The following is a 16,655-nucleotide window of genomic DNA, read 5'->3' as shown; positions in this document are numbered from 1 at the left end:
CTAATAACCTGGTTCTTTACTTGTTAGGCCAAGCTGCCTTTCCATCAACATTAAAGAACTAGATGGAGAAAGTGAACCAGCTTTTGATTTCTTCCCCTAAATATCTTTGATGTTTTAAATGAAGTAGATGAAGCTACTGAATGTCACTGAAGATCCAAGTGCTAATGGGATTATATAAACTCATATAGATAATTTTTAGCAACGATGCCTAAGCAGCTGGACATTGGACATAGACTACTATTTCTCTTTGGTTTCACATTTAGAGTGGACAGCAGCTTAGGGTAACTGGAAAAAAGTCAGTCTGTTATCCTAGTGCATATTCCCTTGAAGCTCATCAATCGCAGCTAAGCTCTGCAATTGTTTTGATCGATTATCTCCTCCTTAATCAAACTGTGCTCTTTTTCCTCGGGCTCTGTGCAGAGAGCAGATGGTACTTCAGTGTTATGCCACAAACATGTTTGGCCTCATCCTGAGGATACACTTGACAAGAGACATAGTAAAATATTGCTGCAGATGGCCCAGTTGTGTACTACTAGAGGAGATGCTCAAATGCACATTGCCAGAGTTGTTTTCTAAGGACTTTTCTGGCATAACCAGAAGGTATCATGTTGGCAGTAGATAAAGGAGTAGAGAAAGACATAGCTTGATTCTCATGGGAGAAGCTAAGACAATTCCTGGTGATTTCATAGAATCATCCAATGGCTGAGGTTGCAAGAGTCCTCTGGGTTCATCTGGTCACACTTCTCCTCAAGCAGGGACACCTACAGCAGGTTGTCCAGGACCATGTCCAAGTGGATTTTGAACATCTACGAGGAGAGGAATCCACAGTGATTCTGGGTTTTATCATATCACCTACACAGTAAAGAAATGCTTCTTCAGAAGGTCTGTTTGTCTGTTCTAGAAGAGAAACTGATTCTATTGACTAAGGAAGCTTTCTGCTCAGATTTCATGCTGTCTTTGGTGTGCAATTTACCACAGACATCACAGCTGCTGCTGTGAATTTTGCACAGAATTCAGTTTCTCCTGTCTTTGAGATGCATTGTCAATCAAAATCAGAACCCAGGCCCTGTATTTTCACCAGGAGCGCTGAACAGCCAATTTGAACATGGAAGCACAGAGCAAGACATACAGCAGCAGCTACTAGATGGAGCCTGTGCTTAATATTCACATTCAAATTCAGATACGGAGCATGAAGTTTGTCAAGATATGGTCTATTCTGGCCAAACTATTGTTTGGTTCGATGCAAAGAACTGTATTTGAAAGATAAAGACATTTGGAATGATGTTGCTGGGGATCAATGCCTGATTCGGTTGGCCAAATAAGACCCTTCAGCTTCTCTGCAGCAAATTCTTGTCAGTTCTTAAACCCTTTTGCCTCTTCTGTCAAATCATCACTATGCCTGAAACCAGCTCAAGTCTAATGACTCAGCCAATAAACGATTCCCTAGTGACATTCAGATATATAGATGAGGTAGCCACTAGAGGACTGCATCAGCTGTTGGCTCAGTTGAGTTCTCCTGCATCAGTTCTGCTTATCCAGTCCCGATACCTTGCTCTCTCTTCAAGAAAACTTTTTTTCCTAGCTTGCCTCAGGGAAAACCTCTTTATACTTACCCTACTGTACTTGCCTGTTACTCTGCCAAGTTACTGTTGTGAAAAGCTCAGTTCTGTAGGAGAAATGAGATTTAACATATGCAGGCTTAACTATCAGTGGGATGACTTTTTCACAAGATGACTCTGTTGCTCTGTACTGCTGTGCCAGAAGGTGATTGTGCCAAATTCCTGTTTCTGTCACTTGAAAAAGAACAACCAGCTTGTTTTTTTTTTCTGTGTATTTAATTAATTTTCTCTTTTAGTTCTGATTGTAAAGGCACTTTGATTGATTGATTGATTTTTAATGCATATGCAGGAAAAATCCTATGAATGTTTCATGCTAACAGATTTCAAATGCATCTCATTCTGAATGGTCACTACTAGACTACGACTGGTCAACTTAGGCAAATGGAATATTTTAGATTTCCTGATTGGACACCTTAAAATGAATTATATGTTTGGAAGGATTTGTAAATGAAAGATCTGAAATTTTCACTTTCAGTTACACTGGTAGGATGAGGGGATGTATTTTCTTTCTATGGCTTCATCACAAAACTGGGGGCAGGTTTTGTAATAGGTGTTTGGAAATACATGGTGTTAAAAAGGCCTTCACTACTTCACTACTTCTGTTCTGCAGGAAATCCTCTCCTAATGCTAAGCAGAAATATCATTTGAAATATCAATAAAAATCACTTTCTAGGCGATAGAGTTAGACCACAAGGCTATGCTTCAGTTGAAGATTGTTATGTAAATGTAGCTGTCTCAGATTATCATAGAATCATAGAATCACAAGGTTGGAAAGGACCTACAAGATCATCTAGTCCAACCATTCTTCCATTACCATTGCAACCACAAGCCACAAAACCACATCTTGTAGCTCCCCATCCAGATGCCTCTTCAACACTGCCAGGCATGGCTACTCCACCACCACCCTGGGCAGCCATTCCAATGCCTGATCACTCTCTGAGAGAAAAAGTTCCTTCTAACGTCTAGTCTAAACCTCTTTTGGTACAACTTGTGGCCATTTCCTCAGGTCCTGTTTGTTGCCCGGCAGAAGAGGCCAAGCCTCTCCTCATCACGACCTCCCTCCAGAAGAAGTTGTGGAGTGCAACTATCCCCTGACCCTCCTCTTCTCCAGACTAAACAATCCAAGCTCCCTCAGCTGCTCCTAAGACTTGTGCTCCAGACCCCTCACCTATTAGAATAATAGAATCATAGAACCACAGAATCACTTGGGTTGTAAGTAACCTTAAAGATCAGCCAGTTCCAACCCCTCAGTTATAAGCAGATTTGCCACCCACCAGATCAGGCAGCCCAGGGCCCCATCCAAATAGCTCAAGGCCAAGATGCAGGATTCAACTTTAGATATGTTTTGTAAAGTTGCTTATGTATGATCTAGTTGTCTAGGCTTCTTTTGAGCCAGGTGGCAAGAGGGAATGTTTCAAGGGCCAGGCTTATCTCGTGGATGTTTAATATCTCAGTAAATGTGTAAAACAGGTCAGATGAATCAGTTCCCTAAAGCGTGTGTGTTTTACTAATTAATGAATCTTTTTTGCCAGCTGTAAAATTCCACAAGACCTATCATGTAACTTTGAAACATTTACACCTCTACCAAATATGGTTTAAACTGGCCTCAGGGTTTGACAGGTACTGAAAAGTTGATGAGGCAAAGGAAGAGGTGAGGTAATGCAGGCACTGAGTGATGGAGGGACCCTTAAAATTAATTGCCTAAGAAACTTTATTAAAAATGATGTAAGTGAAGGAACCATAAACACATTAAGGAGATAAAGCCAATACACATCAGGGATGCATATAGCACTGTACATTCCTGCACTCTGTTTTGGATCTAATATTTGGCATATCATATGATGCAAACAAGACATGTCGATACTTAATTGCCTTATGAAAAATCTCATAAAGGGAAGTGAAGAAGAAAGAACATCCTGTAGAAAATCCGAAGGAAGACACATGGCCTTCTGAAACTAAAGATGGCTTCAAAACTGAGTCCGCCTTCTATCAGATTATATGAAACAGTAGGTCTTCCTAGCCAGAAGTGGAAAATGAAGATGATAATGGAATATAGCACAAGTCTGAATTTTTCTGGTTCCATAGTTACCAGAATCTATATTTCTAAATTGTTCCATAATTTCCAATATGAAAGAGTAGATTATTTAATAAGGTGTCTCTTTTGCCAGCAATTGTATACATTGATTCCTTTGATGGAAGCTAGATAAAAGCAAAACTTTCTCATTTTGTTCACTTTTCTCTAGAATCTAAGTGATATTTTATCTTTGTTTAGGAAACATGCTTCTTCTGACAACCAACCCTGTGCTCTGTATTCAGACTGTTCCTCTACTTAAGCAAATCAACTGGCATAGAAATATGCCAGTGCAACTGATGCAGCAGTGTGACCTTGAAATCTGACACGAAAGGGACAGAAAAGAGAATGAAGATACTGGGCCTTTGCACCTTGCACTCATGGACTGGATTTCTGATATCAAAAAGTTTCTCCTGAGAGACTCTTTAAAACCTGGAGCAAATGGTTTCTCCAGAAGCAGTGTATCAAGTTAGTATGGTTCATGCAGGGAACCGTTAGATGCTCTGAAGGCATTCTAGGCCAGACTGAATGGGGTCCAGGGTATCCTGGTCTAGTGGTTGGTAACCCTACCCAAGGCAGAGGAGTCTGAAGCATAATGATCTTTAAGGTCTCTTCCAATCCAAACCATTCAATGATTATGATTCCTTAAATTTCTTTTATCTTTGGCCACTGCAGAAACAGGAACAGCAATTAATGTAGATGAAAGTATTAGCCCTCCCACCAAAATTATTGAATGGAATGCAGAGTTAGAGAAAATCCAATTAAAAATATGTCATATAGCTGTATTTCCTTCTATATGGAGCAATGGATAAGGGGCATCTACTATTCTCTCTGTCCATTACTTAGATTTGAAAGCGGCTAGTGAAAGCTGCTGTCATCTTGAGCATCAGTTCTGTTACACTTCTCACATTCCTTTCATTATTTTTAACAGGTATACTGTGTGCACTTCAGATGACTTCACCGTTAGCAGTGCTACACAACCTGTCAAATTAAGACACGAGAGAGGAACTGAGGAGAATAGACCAGGACTTGTAGATTAAAACACATTTTCCCTAGACCACATGGTTGTGATCCTTTCACTTTCTGAAAACTCAACCTCTTGCCCCGTTCTGTGGGCAATTTTGCAAAAATTCCTCTGGAGTTTGGATGCCCATTTGCAATTGGCTACAACAATAATTATTCAGTCTGCAAAAGGCTGTAAACAGGAGGTTTTCTTGTAGGAGGGGAACATCGCTACAGTAATAAGAATATTTTTGCAATTCTTTTTTAACTGAAAGAAGAAATGTGTTTTAAATATGAAGGCATAGTTGTGATAAATTGATGTGGATGGGTCAATATCTGAACACCATGGCATTAATGAAAGGTTCAGTCCTATATCTTTCAGGTCACACAGAATTTTGCTATTGACTTCTTTTTGAGTACGACCAGGCCCATGGGCATTTTTCATCCTCATCCATAGCTCTGAATAGTTTTATTGATATCAACACAAGTGCTTCAAAATGTGTTTGATCAACGACATTTGCTATTTTAACGGCTTAAGGCAATGCATTTATAAGGGTAAGAGAGCAATTTCTCTATCAGCCACAAACTGTCTCAGGTGAAGATTACAGAGTGGTCCAGCTAAGACTTTTGAGATCTAATTTTGAATTCACTCATTAGTTGACACTGGTGAATCTCCAATTTAGAGGTCATTTAGAGCTCTGATGGATGAGTTTGGATGCACCTTCCTCAACTGCTTTAAAAAATTGACATGACATCCTCAGATGTTCCTTTTTTCATCTTCAGATCTTCCTGTCTTAAGGTTTCTCATCAAACAAATGATCATCCATGCTTTGGTAGACCCAGTACTACCTCCAGCATGTGGCAAATAAAGTGTTGCATTGTGAACTGGATAGAATTCAACCACAGGATTCTTTTTGACTTAAATTTGCATGTTCAGTAGGTGGGCTAAAATGAGCCAAAAAGTTGTTCGTACAGCTGTATTTGTTTCATTTAGGGAGTGATTAGTAAGCACAGCAATTAATTACTTTCCACATTACTAATATGAATTACCAGTCATATTATTTCCCACTTGAATACTCACCTGGATTCTCTTGATCTAATTAAGTATAACATCCCTTTTTCTGGCTTACTTCATATTAATTTCTAAAGAGTTTAAAGAAAACCAAGAAAAAAAAAAATCCTGTCAGATAGCTACATAAGTAAACTGGTATCGCTATGGTAGTAGAAAAGGAAATATTTTCCTATTTCTTTCAGGATGGCATTTTTTGATGTGTGCATATTCTACACTGGGACTACCACATGGACATCTGGGTGCCAAGACTATAAAAATGGTGATATGATATACAGTGCTTCATTTGGGAAACATTTCTTTATTTGTTCCATTCTTCCCAACCCTAATTGTCATGCCTCACAAGCGATCATCTCCAGCATCTCTTCAAATGCATATTAATTATCTGAGAATGCAGAGGAAACCAACTCTGCTGTGACAATAGCTTCATTTGTCTCTGAGGAAAACGAATTGAATCTCAGTGTCTGTCTAATGACATTATTTGTTATTTTCTGGACAGACAGTTGGAACTTAATGTAATTCAGATATAGCACAAGAGATAAAAAGAAACAAACAGTTGCCAATATGCTCCTTATAATTACCTACGTGATGACATAGAAGGTACTTAGTAGCTTGTTGAGCAGCTAATGAATTTGTAACCCTTCACTCAAGATAAGAAAGACCAGTAAAAAATGGTAAGTCTCATCATATACTGTAATAGCTCATGTAAGATTGGCCAGATTGCTATGCAGTAGCAATGAAAAACTAATTAAATAACATTTTAAAGGGACTAAGAATCAATCTTACAGAATCACAGAAACAAAGAATCCTTAAAGGTCCCTTCCGACCTTCCAGCCCTTTCTTTAAAATGTTATTTAATTAGTTTTTCATTGCTGTTGCACAGCAATCTGGCTAATAAATGCTGAAAGTGTGTCACACTGCAACCACTGCTACAGTGCAGGCGTGTTTAGGCTGGCTTAGGCTTAGGCACCATTCAAAGGTATTGAGATATTCACCTGCTGCTTTATATAGCATGGGTGTAGAGACACGGACAACACTGTAAATCACTCTGCCATTCTACAGTATGAGGAACTTAGCTGCACAGCTTCTGAAAAATGTCTGCAACTGCAAATCCATCTTGAGCAAGCTGTCCAAGATGATGTCTAAAAAGTCCTTGTGGGCTGCATCAGAGAAAGGATGAGAGTTTCTTGGCCAACTGGAAAAATCTGGCTTGTATTTCCATTGAGCTAAATAAATAGCTAAACAGTCATACTTTATATGATCTATGCTTGCAGTGATTGTCTGAAGTAATTTTTGTGCATTTGAAGATCTTTTAAATATTAAAAACACGGGTCTGGAGGGAATTCCAAAATAACCCACCTTAGTCCTTGCTTCAGTATTTCCTTACAGTCTTCTAATAATGGTTTACCGAGCTCTGAAAATAATAGTGAAATGAGGATATGCCAATCCCTAAAGCAAAAGGGAAAGCAGATATATTTCAGTGTGGAGACAAAGGCTGGAAAGAAAATAATTGAAATTACGAATGCATGCAAACTTAAATGTAGGATAAATGGCCATTTCTCCTAACAATGAACAAAATGTAAAACAGGTCTGTCATTGCAGTAAACCAGGGATTTGTTGCCTTAATTACCTACCAAGAAAGATTTATAGAAAGGAATAAAAATCAGTGAAGCTCTGTTGATGGCACCAACTCATATTTAATTTCTATCTAGGGAGAACCCGGCTTCTCTAGCCTTTCCGGATACTCTGTAGACAGATTTGACTTTCTATTTGAAATGAACTCTTAAACTTTGTAGTTTTCTTTAAAGAATACTTAAGTTCTAAAAATTGTGGTGAATATTTTCAACACAGTGACAAATGCTGGAGTGATGATTTATTGTGAAGGAAAAATAAGAGATAAAGAAGATGGCAGAGTAATGAAAATGAATGATTTCCATTTGGAGTGTAGCTACAGCTGTCTTGCTGCACTGGGTTCTCATGTTCTTATGTTGCTTTGTGGGTAAAATATCCTGGGTAAAATGTCCCACTTCACTTTTCACAGCAGAGCTGATCTCCTACCATCTAGTTAACAAAATGGTCTTCTGCTTCCATCTGGAGCCTTGAGATACATGTTGGTGTAGAAATAATAAGAAATGATAACACTTTAGTGTTATTGTAGTCACTTAGCTATGACTGAGGGAGATACAAATATTCCAACTATCCCTCAAAACCAAAGACAGTAATAGTGGTAGTAAATGCTTAGGATATGAAAACCCAGACCTGAGTCTCCTGCTAAACCCATGCCAATACATGGAATTGAATATCCATCTTTCACCTCGCAAGTGGTGATGTGGTGGTCATATAGCCACACACTCAGTAAATTGATCAATAAGATAGATTCATTTTTAAGGGTGAAGTTTTGTGTGTATATATTTTCTGCATACTCGAGGATTGTAGTGCAACTCAGTTAATTATCCATAGATCATCTTTAACCAGAAATATTTGTGGCATTTCCTAACAGAAACCATAACAAGTTGTATGTGGGCAAAATGCCTCACTGGGTTTATTATACAATTCTTGATTATAAATTACTTTTAAAATATCATTAATGGTTAAAACTGGACATTTCCTCCTAGCCCACTGCAACTGTGTATTTCTTCACTGCCAGGGGAGTTTGTCAGACTGGGAAAACAAGGTTGCAACACAGGGTTGGGTGAATAAGGGATAAACCGTTTCATGTTCAATAACATGAAAGAGAAGTCCAAAAGATGATGTAGGCAGAGAACATCTCATCTGAGATTATATGTAATTCCCTGGAAATTATGGCATTGCTGTATGTAATAGGATGTGCTGAGCATTAGTATGGGGACACAGAGGAAAGGATTGGTAAGACCAGTGAGAAAGTAAAGGTGTGACTGTAACCTGCATTACAAGGTAAATCAGGCTGAGTGATTGCAGTGGTCCCTTCTGGCCTTGAAACACTGTTCCTGTGTGTGTGGGGGACACTCAATAATTCATGTGGGACATTTAAATAATTCATAGCAAAGAGAAAATTCTGGAAAACTGAAAATAATTCAGTGTGAGTCTACCAGGGACTATTGGATTTGGTCTACCTCTGTGTCCGTACTCTTGAACTTTCCTCATGGAAATACTAATATGTTTTTAATTCCAGTCTTCAAGCCTCATTGCAGATAATCATCAATGATACATTCAATTGTAAAATTAATTGAGGGTTTCATAGTTATATAAATCATCTGATTAGGAAATAAAAGAAATGCTCCACATGGCTGAATCAACTGAATGGAGGCTGAGAGTGGATTGTGTTTTGTAGTTTCCTTTGGATGTATAGTGTGAAGAGCCTCATATCTCATTATGAGTTATCCTCATATGAGCTTAAGGAAAAATTTAGAAAATTTAGAAAATTTTAGAAAATTTAGAAAAATCCTGTTCAAGAACTAAAAAAGGCAAATAATAATGATCATGCATCTTTCAAGTGATAACTATTTCCCTCTTTGCTATAAGTGTTCTGATCCTCCACCAGTACAGATTGTGGAGTTTTGCTTTGTGTTACCAAGCATTTACATTTATGTGTTTCCAACCTTTTCTAAGTGAAGAATTAGTGGTACATTTTTTCATTTGAATGATGTTTGAATAAAAAAGCATCTGCATTGCTCAGTCTATAAACAATGATGATGCATTCTCTACCTCTGAAAAGTGTGGATAAACTCATACCCATTCTACTCTTCTGCCACAAAGTTCCAGCCCTCCTCATTGTTCAGCTTTTCACAGAATCAGTCATTTGAGTTGGAAGGGACCCTTAAAGGCCATCTAGTCCAACTCCCATGCAATGAATATGGACACATACAGCTACATCAGGTGCTCAGAGTCCCATCTAGCCTAATCCTGAATGTGTCCAGGGATGGGGCAACCACCACCACTCTGGGCAACCTGTGCCAGTGCTTCACAACCCTTATCATAAAAAACTTTTTCCTTATTTTCAAAATAAATCTCCCCCTTTGAAGTCATTTTCCCTTGTTCTGTCATAACAAATCCTGCTAAAGAGTCTGTTCTTTCTTATAATCCTCTTTTAGATACTGAAAAGCCATTCTCAGGTCTCCATGGAGCCTTCTGTTCTCCAGGCCAAACAGCCCCAGCTCTCTCAGCCTGTCCTCACACGGAAAGTGTTCGATCTCTTGGATCATTTCTGTGGCCCTTCTCTGGATGTGCTCCAACAGGTTCATGACACTCTTGTACTGAGGACTCCACGTTTGGACAGTGTTGTGCAGGTGAGTCCTCACCAGTGCAGAATAGAGGAGCAGGATCACCTCCGTTAACCTGCTGGCCATGCTTCTTTTGATGAAGCTCAGTATACAGTAGGCTTTCTGCACTGTAAGGTCACATTACTGGCTCATATCCAGCTTTCCCTTCACCAGTACCCTCATTTTGTCAGAACTGTGCTCTATCCTTTGTCCCACAGGTTGTATTGATAGTGAGTGTTGCCATGAGCCAGGTTCAAGATCTTGTCCTTGGATTTATTCAACCTCATGAGGCCCTCCTGGGCCCACAGCTCGAGTTTCAGTAGGTCTCTTTGGATGGCATCCCATCCCTCACGTGTATTGGCCACACCACACAGCTTGGTGTCATCTGCAAACTTGCAAGATCCCACTACTGATGTCATTGAAGAAGATATTAAAGAGTGTTGGTCCTTGTACTGACCCCTGAGGAACACCACTTGTCACTGGTCTCCATCCAGTCACTGAGCCATTGGCCATCACTCTTTGGACTCAGTCCTGCTGCCAGCTCTTTGTCCATTGAAAAGTCCACCCCTCAAATCTGTATCTTTCCAATTTGGAGAGAAGGATGTTGTGGGAGACATGGCAGGCATGTTTAGCTTGAGCAAACATACACATACTGTGTATTCCTTTGCTCTCTGGCTGGTGTTTGTCTTTCATGCTTCATCATGCAGTGTGCATTCTCTGACATCTCAAATTGCAGTGCTCAAAAGGTTAAACACTGTTTGTGAGAAGCAAATATGTAAGTATATATATATGATTATGTAGAGCTTGTGAGGAAGATGGATCACCCAGTGTGCTGTAGGACCAACAGAAAGATGGAAAGAAATATGGTCTTCATTGTAATGATTGTGCTTCTATAGCCTGAGGCATCAAAGACATCACAGTGTTTATGCACACTAAAAATCTTAGCAGTAATTCTCTCTACTCTCTCCTTGCACAAAACCTTTCCTACAGTCTGTCCTCTGCATCACCTTTAAAGAAAAAAATCAGTTGCCTTTCATTCCTCCTTAGGGGGGGATAAAGTTTGCATTGCTGTGAGACTTAATGTTGGTGGAAAGCATGTAACGCCTGGGTCTCTGTGCACAGGCGTTTCTGAAGCGCTTAGCAGCTGTCTATACAGGGCTAAATGGGAGGGAAAATGGATTGGATCCAAGGTTTGAAATCTAATGAGTACCTGCTTAAAGATGCATCCCTTCAGTTGGTGTTATTGGAAACCAAAAGAAAATGCCTTTCTATAAAATTAACCAGGATATGTGGAGACCCAGCTTTAATTTAGCTGATTGTAATGGCCAGACTGCAGATCCTTTCTTCTCTGATGATGAAAACTAAATGTTTAGACCTCCCCTGACCTAAATAAATAAATAAATAGGAAACTGGAGAAAGTGAATAAACGGAGAAAAATCTTGGTTCTCATCTTACTCCATATTTAAAAGAAGAAAAAGAAACCTTGAGATCTGCCATTTGTAATGTACCCTCTCCAAGCTCTCTGTGACAGGTTCTCAGAGGTAAGTGGGATGGTTTGTCTTTCTCATGAGTAATCTTTTGAGTTCAGACAGCAAAATTCAGAGCACCAGTATTTTATCTATTTTGGCTTAATAACATTAACATGCCATCTAAAAATAGGGCAGTACCACAGACTGTACCGGTCAGCTTGATAAAAATGTGGGTTTTAGGACATTAAGTGAATTTCTGAGCAGTCAGTAGCCAGCTATTGCCATTGCCAATATTTGAGCATCCACCTTCATTTGAAGGCTGTCTCTGAGAAATGTTTAGCATTCCCATCTCATCTCATGGGTGCCTCTGTGAAACAATTCAAGAAAAATAAATGCAAATAAATTACAGAAGTCACTGTAACATGGAGGAGAGGGGGAATGGCTTTAAAATTAAAGAGGGAAGATTTAAGTTAGATGCTAGAATGTTTTTTTTTTACTCAGAAGGTGGTGATTAACCTAAGCAGTTCTGTGATTCTATGAAAGCAGTTGTGTAGCTTTGACTAAAGTATTTTTTTTGACTAAATGCCTTTCTTTTGCCTAACATCTGCACACCTTTCTACATCAGCTTAACCTGTATGAACACAAATTTCTACATAATGTGCCAAAATGTGGTGTTCTATTAGCACTCACATAATAACGCAGATCAGACCCATCTCTTATACCTCTATTCCAGGCTCAGGCTGAAAAAAACAATATGTTCATATCCTATGTGAGAGGGAAGAGAAAGCATCTGGGATATATTCTGCACATGTTCTTTTAGGGGTGTAACTGGTAGCACTGTTTGCACCAGTGTGGAGCTGTAAATCATAGCACAGTTATAAAGGTGAATGCTAATGCTGAGTGACGCTCATGCCCCGGAGGCTGGTAAGCAATAAATAAAGAGCTTTTCTTTCCCCTTTGATGCTGTTGATGTATAGGCTATTCCCAGATCTGTAATTCTTCTCCCTCTCCTGCTTGTGCTTCTCTCTCTGGCTCCAGATGCTGGCATTTTGTTTATGAGGGTTTTGGTGGGGTTTGTTCTGCTCCTGGGAGGTCCCATCTGCAATTTAGTGTAGCCAGACTCGTGAAACTGCTTAAGCAAAGTTATTCACACTCAGAACTTCTATTAAGGAAAGGAAAAAAAAAGATTTAATTAGGTATAATGGGGTTCTGAATGGAATCATTTGGGATTGGTAGCTTATTCCTTTGTAAGAACAACTAATCATGACTGAAAATCAGATTTTCTTTTATAAATCACAGGCATTTTTAAGGCAATCAGAGTGCCTTCTTTTAATGATTTCTTCCCATAGAACATTTCATTTTCTTTTCTTTTCTGGGAGAAAAAGGAACAAAATCTCAAAACAAAACAACCTGTCAACATAAAATAATTTTTCCTATATATTTTTTAAAGAAGAGCATTTTTAGTGAACTCCAAAACATGAACATAAGAAAAACTCACAGTTGCTGCAACACAGTCAGGGAATGTAACTTACAACCCATTTAATGTGTCTTCAGGCCTTGATGATCTTTATTTAAGATTTCAAATTTAGGCTGTGAATTTTGGGGATACTTTTCTGATGAGTACCCTCTTCAGTATTTTTGTCCTAAGGACCTCATAAGGCAAAGCAAGGTACATGTAATGAGTCATTTTTCAGGCATCAAAAAATTAAATGTGCAGGGTACTAATCTTATTTAATTAGGTGAGGCACTAGCATCATGGTAAGGAGAAAATACAGCAATACACACTTGTCCTGTGCCAATAATGCAGCTGATGTAAAACAGCTCGGACTGTTGCTTTAGGCTCTAAACAATCTGAGAGATATGAAGCATTATAAACGACTACAGTAACTACAAATCACTGCTCAGATTCTTACGAGATGTGGGAAGCTGAGAGCCTCAGTGGATTGACTCATAACAGGCTCCTAAAGACTGATTGATATATGGTTTTGCCTGAATGCATCAATACCAGTTAGAAGGGCAAATCTGACATTTGTGTCATTATTCACTGGGGAAGTACTACAGGGTGACATGTCGACCATCTTGATTCAATCTGCCATCCAGCAAGCTGTGCATCAGGGTTTTTTAATTTATTAAAATGGCTATTTTATTCTTTCCTTTTAGAAGGATTTTATAAACAGCACATTTGAAGGCTGTTATTGACTGCCTTTTGCCTCATTAGTTTCTTTCACCATATACTATGTCTTAGGGCAAGGGAGGGAATTATAACACCAGTATAAGGATCATCACTATTACTGTCAATAAAAAATACAAGACCAGATTCAGAAAAGAATTCCTTCTGGGTACAATTGTCAAATAAAGTTGATTTTTTGAACGACTTTTTTGCCTTTTTCTACAAGTAGGAACTTGGTTGGCACTATTGTGGTTTCCAAGAAGGTAGCACCAGTAATTTTGTCATGGCAGGAAAAAGAGAAGTCAATCATTCTGACCACTGTTAGACAATCAAAGCACTCACAGTCTTTTCTACTGTGGCATATTGCAGAACAAGGATTGTTCGGTTCTATCTACTAGGGCTCTTGGTTTGACCCTGAATAGAGAAGTATTCTTCTATGGGGAGTCAGAATGAAGCCAATACTATGTATCCCCCATACCAAAATTTTGCATTTCTGTGGCTGAAGGAACACATAGCTCTCCCTCTCATTTATTTTCCCAGAGTTTGAGAGAAGCAATCAGTAATTATGACCTTTTCAGAAGGGAAATGCTTTGATTTTATTTTTTTTTCTCTTCAGAACAATCTTGAATTTATTAGTTTAGTATTTCTAGTCTATTAAGTAGTGCAATACAGCAGACAATGGCATTCTTTTTGGTATTCTCAAAAAAAAATGAAAAATAAAAAAAAATAATCTATGTATTGATTTTAAACTCTCCTCCCCTGAGATGTTTTTTTTAATTACTATTATTATTACTATTCTCAGGAGGTTTGTTTCCAGTACCATGACTTTGCTAGCAGTCCTTCTTTCAATCCTTTATGGTGTGCAAAATTCAGACCCAGCTATAACACTTGTGTATTTTATCACTGGGGAAGGGTGGAATCTTTCTTCATCTTACATAAGGTAACTTACTTTATATTTTCAGAAAGACAGCTGGCTCTTGATTCCTTCTATAGCTATGCAGTTCTCAGTCTCACTGGTTGACACCAGTGTCATGTATTGCCTCTGGTGTGACATTTCTTTGCTCGAATGGAGTGCCAAGCCTGCAGTGTTGAAACTGAATATCCAGACAACACACTATTGGAAAGAAGACACAGAAAAAACTGTAAAAAATTGGAAAGCTTCAAAAAATATTGATTTTATGTAGGACCTTTGTACCTCAGCTTCAGGAGATGAAGATAGCCAGCATTAGCATAGTCATTGCATAGGTGGCACTTCATTCTGTCTATACACAGTCAAACAGACAGTGAAAATAGATGGCAGCCAGGAATCCTAAACATTTGGATTCAGCTGTTTTCTTTTGCCTTTTTGAATGCCACTCTTACAAAATCAGATTTTCATCATGAGCTGTAAAATCGATAATGAGGAAAAAAAGAAACGGTATATAATCGATCTTCTTTCAAAAGAAAATATATTTTTTAAAATTATTCACAGGTGAGTGAAAAAAACCCCGCAAAAACAACAATTCCACCCTTATTATTTTAGTAAAGACAACATTTGAAACAGCGAGGACATATTTCTGGAGTTATTCTATTTGCATTACTGAGTCATACAAAATCCAAAAGTTTCTTGTGCTTTGTTACAGTAGAGTCCACATTCTTACTCACCACCTGAGTCCTCCCAGCCTGTCTTTGTATGAGAGATGTTCCAGCCCTCTGATCATTTTCACGGCCATACCTCTGAACTCACTTTAACAGTTCCCTGTCTTTGTTATGTTTGGAGTCCCAGAGCTGAATTCAGAATTCCATAGAGGATCTCGTGACAGTTGAGTAGAGAGGAAGAATCACCTCCTTCAGCCTGTAAGCTACACATCTTTTGTTTAAGCCAAGGATAAGACTGGCATTCTGAGCACACACTGCCAGTCCATATTCATTTCTCTGTCCATCAGTACTTTCTCCACAGGTCTGCTCTGGGCTAGTCATGGCCCAGCCTTTACTCTTGCTTGGGACTGTCCTGACCTTTGTGCAGGATCTTGCACTTGGCCTTGTTGAACTTCATGAGACTGCACAGGTCTACCTCTCAAGCCTGTCAAAGTCCTTCTGCATGGCATTCCTTCCCACCATCATGATGACTGCACCACTCAGCTTAGGCAAGATGAAAAGCGCACTCAGTTCCACTATCCATACAAAGAGTTTAAATAGTACTGGTCCCAGTAGAGACCCCAAAGTACACCACTCATCACTGGTCTCCACCCCGATATTAAGTAATTGACTGTAACTCCTTGAGTTAGACCATCCATCCAGTTCCTTACCCACTGAGTGGTCCCTGTCTCATCATTTTAGAGCCAAGAATTTCACGTGAAACTGTCAAATGCTTCATATGAGTCCATTTGGATAGCAATAGAGAGAGAACAGAGAAGTCACTGATGAATACTGATCTCAGTGGTGTTTCCTCCTCCAAAAAAATCTCCCCCCAGACAATTGCCAGTTCCCCAAATAGGAAAATTACCCTTCAGAAATGTAACAGTGTTGTTCTATTTGTGATTTGGGGGACTGTTTCTTGATTTTAAGTGTAGTTGGCAGAGGAAGTACTGATAAATTATTTTTTTAACTGTGCAAGGCTTTCACAGAGGCTGCTGAACAATGCCAAAGGCAAAATTCAATGGGAGACATTAAACAGTAAAGTTTAATACATTGAAAATGAGTTTTAAATTGATTAAGGTTTATAAACAACACAATCTTGTTTTTTTTTTTTTTTCCAATTTTGTTTTTACTTGTACCTTATGAAATTTAATCTATTTTCTCACATGTCACTTTTTGGTACCTTTTATAGATTGGCTTGATTGCTGTCAATTCGTTTCTTTAATGTAAGCAATTAAAGGTTTGATTGTTTTGCTGGCTTTCAATTATCATCCTGCCTGACAGTTCCTCCAGCTGTAAGTAATTTTACACTTTTAGGTTCACAATCCGAACAATATCAGCTGTGTCTTGCAGAGAAAAGGAATATCACGTGTTAGCTGAGGTCAGGGTGTAGGTGCTGG

The 16,655-nt window shown here is 38.8% G+C and overlaps 1 long non-coding RNA gene and 1 pseudogene across 1 annotated transcript in view; one reads left to right on the top strand and one right to left on the bottom strand.

The window, feature by feature from the left end:
* Positions 1-16,655, top strand: part of LOC107310580 (uncharacterized) — a 137,172-nt gene that overhangs the window by 93,263 nt on the left and 27,254 nt on the right. The gene's annotated exons all lie outside the window — the stretch shown is intronic.
* On the bottom strand, positions 9,796-10,418 carry LOC146761658 (uncharacterized; annotated as a pseudogene).

This window comes from Coturnix japonica, chromosome 2, assembly GCF_054131305.1.
Source record: "Coturnix japonica strain WE chromosome 2, WE-NBRP24, whole genome shotgun sequence".
In the NCBI taxonomy this organism is placed as follows: domain Eukaryota; kingdom Metazoa; phylum Chordata; class Aves; order Galliformes; family Phasianidae; genus Coturnix; species Coturnix japonica.
Note: the sequence above shows the minus strand (reverse complement) of the source record. Positions and strands in the feature narration are given on the sequence as shown.